Here is a 6,725-nt window from a genome sequence, read left to right on the forward strand (position 1 = left end):
AAATAGTGGCGTTTAAATCCATGGGACCGGATGAGAGCAGCAAAGGAATAAAAGAAAAAATAGGAAATAACCAAAGAAAAATTACTGAAGCGCTCCAACATCAACGATGGGATGATGGGGAGGAACCAGCAAAGGGGACAAAAAATTTGCAACAAGTAATATAGGAGAAAAACCAGAAGCTAAGGGAAGAATCTACTTAAAGGAGGAAGTGATAGTAAAGACATTCCAATGCTGTTGAGAATTAAGAAATAAGCATTTAGACAGGTATTTGGCAAAGTGAAGGTCATGGGTAACATTGACAAGAGCAGTTCAGAGGTGTAGGGGTGAATGTGTGGCTACAATAGTGTGCGGTCATTTGCCTCTTTGATCCTACATTCATTCCATCCCTTTTCCTCATGCTGTTCTGTACCGCAGAGAAACACAGTCTCTAACATGCTCTGCCAACTGCCAAGCTTCAGACCAGATTGAGTTTATGAGAGACCTTGGCAGGACACTGGAGGACAGAAGACAAGCCAGAGTATTTCTTCCATGCATTCTCTGCTTTGAGTAACATCTCCAGCAGGGACTGCACTGCCCCCATGGACATGGCTACCAGTGGATAGTCCTTTCTCTTTGTAGCCCAAGCTCCCGGTGTGCAGGCCCACTGAGGTTCAAGGTCAAGGGAAATGTGTCTCCTCCTTCTGGGTCTCCAGTCCTACAAGTGGTAGAGGCTTCCTGGCAGAGCTAGTATCAGAGTTGTCCCATCCTCCCTCCCCTGGCCACTCTTTCATCCCTTCCTTATACAGAGGCTACTCCTTGAGACAAGTCTGATTATATTTATCCATTTTTAGTAGCAGATTCCTGGGCCCTACGTTCCACACATTCTGGGCCATTATCCAGGCATCCCTGTGGTTTCCAAGCACATTTTTGGGAAGGACATGGGGACCCAAGCCCCAAAGACCAATAGTTAACTCCTTGGGTGTTTCTAGAATGGCTCATGGGGGTGGGCTGATAGTCTCGTTCTACTTAATTGGGGTAGAAGAATTCCTCCCAAGGCATAAACCTTTCCCCAGATACGGTGGGTGGGCTCACCTATAAGAAAGCTGTAAGCAAATAAACGTGCCAACCACAGTTTCCAAGTGTCCCATCTGACAAAGGTTGAAAAGGAGGCAACACACATAAATTACTCCTCATGCTTCACATAAATGAGCAGGAGACAGTCTCTGGGTCACAGGAACGGGATGGGAGCTTCAATTTTACCCGGTTATCTTTTTCAAGTTAACTATGAGTTCCTGTATTTTAAAATTCTAAGATTCTGAGTTTCTTAGATTTGGAATTTCTTAGGGTAGTTCTTGCCTCTCCAGGCCTCACTAGTCTGCAGACTTATGCTGTGACCTCTTGAAAATAATTACACATAGTCTGTTGGCAGTTTTCCCCCCATCTGCCTCTATGGGCTTCATAGCCCATCCCAAATGTCTTACTGCTGGGCTGGCTCTTCTCTTCCCACCACACGCCTGTCAGATGGGGCCATGTCCATGGCTCTGGTTCTCACCAGACTCTAACAACATGGCTTTCTTCTCTTCTCCCTTCAGAGTCAGGGCTGGAAAAGCTTCCTGCAGTTGCTGGTGCCTAGGTGCCTCTCTACCCTTTGGTGATTCCCTTAAATCTCTGTGTCTCTGCAAAGAGTCCCTTCATGAAATTCTTATGCACTTAAACCCTCCTGAGTTTTCCATCTTTCCTGACAAGACCAAGATGATATACCCAGGTACTTCTTGGAGTCCCAGGGGAAACTTGAGTAAATCGAGTAAACCTTCCATTGTGCCTTTTAACATTGAGTGTCTGCTCTGGGCTGGGCACAAGACTTCTGCTCTTCTTCTAACTGCTCTCACTGAGGTGTGTGTTGGAAGCCACTGGAGGACCTCTCATCACTGCTGAGTCCCACTGGTCATACCCTGGTGCTGCCAGGGGTCCTGATGCCCCATGACAGGTTCTCACTACACCAATCTGGAGTCTTCACTGTGCCACTGTGCCAAGGCCTTTGTTTCTGCTCAGAGTTGAGGAGAATATCACTCTCTCCTACTAGTTTACCGAGCCCAGGCATTTCCAGGGTCTTACAGAATACCCTCCTTTCCCAAGAAAATCCTGCGCTCTTACATCTCCCTGGAGACCCCTCCATGGTCTCTGATACAGGTTTGTACAACTGGGCCAGGGGCTGGTAGTGTGTTCAGATGGAAGGGGTTCTAGGACTATCTCAGTTTGGGCAACACTGAATTTAAAAGAGGGAGTTTATGCCCAACTATGCAGAAACTTTCATGGACGGCGAATCTCCAAAAGGATATGACATCTGTCCAAGTTTTTTGGCCATGGAATATTTCTAATATATCAAGAGGCACTTCATGGACTATATACTTTTTTTTTTCACCATATCATTTTACTTTAATGTAGAATCTAAAATACAAAATAAATAAACAAAAAACCCAGACCCTAAAATACAGAGAACAAACTGGTGGTTGCCAAAGGGAGGGTGGGTGAAGGAATGGGTGGAATAAATAAATCGGATTAAGAGGTACAAACTTCCAGTCATAAAATAAATAAATAAGTCATGGAGCTGAAAAGCACAGCATAAGAATATAGTCAATAATATGGTAATAATGTTGTATGAGGGACTGGTAGTGACTATATTTATTGTGGTGAGCATTGAGTAATATATGGAATTGCCAAATCAATACTTTTGAGAATTGCTGGCCTATGGTGATACTACCTTCTAGTAATAATGCACTACTTGATATTTCTATTAGCTTTTAATGATAATGAAACTTTTTAGGTCTTTGAAATCTTACCTTAGGCAGACAGAATGGACTTGCCCAGGAGAGGCCACTTTGAGGAGAGGGAACACAGGGTCAAGCCCAAGAAAGAGACTTGGGCTTTGGGCTCAACCAGATTGGAGTCTGGATTCTGATTCCGTCACTGACTAGCACTTGACAAATCACTTAACCTTTCTGGGCCTTGGTTTCCACACCAGTAAAATAGAACCCATAGGGTCTAGTAAATATGATTATGTAATAATGGTGAAGTATCTACACCCTCGTGCTTGGAACACAGAAGGTATCCGACAAGTGTGATTTCCACTTGCTTGGAAACAAGTGCTCTATCATATGGGCCAGACATTGCTCATCTCTTACCAGACGACTTGTTGACTATTTCTTTCCAAATTCTTATTCTGAACTTCTTCTCCAGCATCAAAAAGATGGATAGGATCCAGAGAGGCAGAGAATAGGACTTAGTGAATTAGAGGGAGTTAACTCAAGAGAAAAAAGAATGATCTTTGCAATCCCAGCTCATTAACAATGGCAGCAGCTGAAATAGCTTGGAATTCTTGGAACTACATCTTGCTGATACCCTCTGAGGCAAAATCCACAAGGACTTCTTCATTTCTCATTCCAAATCTGGAAAGAAGTATTTTCTCCTCCAGTTTCTGTTTCTTTCAACATTGTTATATAATCCTTACTATGAAAACAACTCACACAAAGTCCTGCCACCCAAACACTGTGGACATTTTCATCATTGCTGGTGGCTTTGATTTTTGCAATGGTATAAAATAAGTTTGCGCACAACAGATTATTAACAGACTATTCTAGGTTGATGCCTTGTCTTCAAAATTATTTCTAATGATTACATGATATTCAAAAGATTATTATGAAGATTAAATTCAGGTAATCTTTGAGAATGAGTCTTCTCTGGATATGATTATGCGATTATGTCCCCAGTTGTTGGATGTTTGTTTTGTTTCTAACCTCTTCACCAAGATAATATTTTGAATTTTTTTTCCCTCTGTGTCCATGGCCCCTCACCCAAACACAGATAAACTGTTCTTACTCTGGCCTAGAGGATGCCCAGGATTGGGCTAAAAGCACAGCTTTCTACATAATTTTTCTCTTCCTTTTATTTTTAAAGTCTTGAGGTGGGAGAGTGGGATAAGGAAGGACAGTCAGGGGATCTGGGGAGAGGCAGAGGGCCTTGGGAAACAGAACGAGAACATGATTTCTTCTCCTCTCCTTGTTAGGGGATGGTGGTACTGGGGAACATTCCCTGCCAAGCCCCCTGGGCTAAGAAATAGAGAGAGAAAGAGAGAGAGAAAGAATTACTTGACCAAGAACGTTAATAAAGTGGGAATCCAAGGTCTTCCTCCTGGGAGAAGAACTGGAAAGATAGCAAGGCCCCACCAAGAGAGTTATGCATGGTGTGAGAGTGTGGAGACATAGTTCTGAGCTTTTTCAGTGATGCCTTTCTTTGCCTTCCACAAGATGCTGAAGCAACAGAGGCTGAGCTCCAGGGCATCTTGGGGGTGTGACAGTGAATAACCGAACACTAATCTCCTCCTGATGTCATGAGTCTTCAGCATCATGTCTGATCCCAAAACCCTGTACATGACTCTGGATTCAGGAAAACCCCCAATAAGTGATCTTCAGCTTTTCAAGACTATGAAAGAAATGGGTTTAAGTTGAACTCAAATTGAGTTACAGAAAACTATGATACCTCTTACACCTTGTGTAAGTGAGCTAAAGTTCATACCCATCCCTAGATCATTTTTTTAAAGAAGAATTTCCTGAAGAATACTTTTTGGGTCAAGACAGATCAATATTTTTATATCTCTCGTTTCAAGATTCCAGATCCTTTTCCAAAAGAATTACCTTAATTTACCCCAATATCAAGAACGATCAAAGGTACTACCTTTTACCATATATTCACTAGCTTTAGTGTATTTACTAGCTTTACTAGTGTATTTAGTGTATTCACTAGCTTTACTTGTATTTTAAAAGAAATTACTGCTAATAGTGAAAATGTTAATTTAATGAACACTTCTTAAGTTACTACAGAGTTTTATATCCATGTATTATTTGTGAATTGACTTCATCATGTTTATTCAGTTGTTGTTAGTGTATAATAATCAGCTTTGAGAAACTGCTTTTAAATAGCTGACTCTCCTTGTGGATAGTGTGCCCCACAGAATTTGTTATATCTTAAGCCTCCTTCCCCATCCAGACCCAGCCCCCCACCTCTCATTACTAAAAAATATGTCTTTCATCAAGTGCATCCAGACCTGACTGACCACTTAAAAAGGCCAAGTTCTCCCTTTCAGCTGAGATGGACAGGCTCTAATTAGGCAGCATCATGATTATAAGGAAATTATTCACGTAAGAAATACAGAGGAAATGTGATAGGGAGTCAGGCAACCCATTGCGTGATATAAATAGTTGCAGACTCATGGGAGTTAGGATTGGCTACTATTGGCTGCACGTTTTCTAAAGGAAATAACCCAGATGAGAAATGTACCTTGGGTAGAGACACACAATATAATCCTTGTGTAAGCAAACCCACATTTTATTTATAAAAATGAGTTTAGAAAAATTACAGCCCCACCAAGTATGACTCAAGAGCACTTTCTTCGCTCAGCCCAGTGAAGTCTGAGAGGCCCAGATGGTGAGATTGAGAAATGCACTCGTTGGGGGAATGCTCTCTTTTCCTTCATGGACTCCTCTTGCTGGGAAATTCACTCATCCTTTAAGTAGCTTAACTCAGGTGTTACCTTCTCCAGGTACCTGCCCTTGACCAGCAGGTGGGATGGGTGATCCTGATCTATGCCTTGGCAACCATGTAATGTCTTTCCCTTGGGTCATTAACTTCTCCCTCTCAGCTGGACCCCTTCTATCAATAATTGGGCATGCCCCAGCCTCTTTCAATTTACAAAGACTCTCTGGAGTCCTCATTCCCATCCAAGCACTGCTATCTTTTTTTCCCACTTTACTACTGAATTTCTTGAAAAAACTCTACCTTCGGTCTTCATTTTTCATTCTCCAACCCATTCCACTCTTGTTCTGCCCTATAATTCCATCAAAATGATTCTTGCTAGAGTTACCTTCATGTTGCATCCACAAAACCATGCTGAATTCTCATTGTACTCGACGTAAGGGCACCATTTATCACTGCTGACTGCTGACTCTCTGTCTTGATTTACTTTTTTTTTTTTTCATTTATTTGACAGAGAGAGAGAGATCACAAGTAGGCGGGGGGGCGGGGAAGCAGGCTCCCCGCTGAGCAGAGAGCCTGATGGGCTCGATCACAGGACCCTGAGATCATGACCTGAGCCAAAGGCAGAGGCTTAACCCACTGAGCCACCCAGGTGCCCCATGTCTTGATTTACTCTTAGCTTGGCTCAAGGACACCCCATTTCACTTGACTTACTACCACCTTTCTGATTTTCCTCTTGAGCCTTCTTTGCTAGATACTCATCTTTGTCCTGATCCCCAACTGTTGGCACTTTTCTCCTTAGCTCATCATCTCTATGCCCAGGATTTCATTCCATCTAAATTCCAATATCTACTATATTGGAGTCTTACCTCCTACTCACCATTTTTGCATTTTAGCTTTGTATATCTGAACTCCAACATGGTTTCTTTCGAAAGCACCTCGAAATCAACAGAATCCAAGTAAATTTCTCATATCCTCCCCCAACCTGCTCCTTTTCCAGTGTCCTTCATTTTAGAATGTTCTCCTTAAAGGTTATTTTTTTTTATTTTTTATAAACATATATTTTTATCCCCAGGGGTACAGGTCTGTGAATCGCCAGGTTTACACACTTCACAGCACTCACCATAGCACATACCCTCCCCAATGTCCATAACCCCACCCCCCCTCTCCCAACCCCCCTCCCCCCATCAACCCTCAGTTTGTTTTGTGAGATTAAG

This window comes from Enhydra lutris, unplaced genomic scaffold, assembly GCF_002288905.1.
Source record: "Enhydra lutris kenyoni isolate GAN:26980312 unplaced genomic scaffold, ASM228890v2 scaffoldscaffold9, whole genome shotgun sequence".
NCBI lineage: Eukaryota > Metazoa > Chordata > Mammalia > Carnivora > Mustelidae > Enhydra > Enhydra lutris.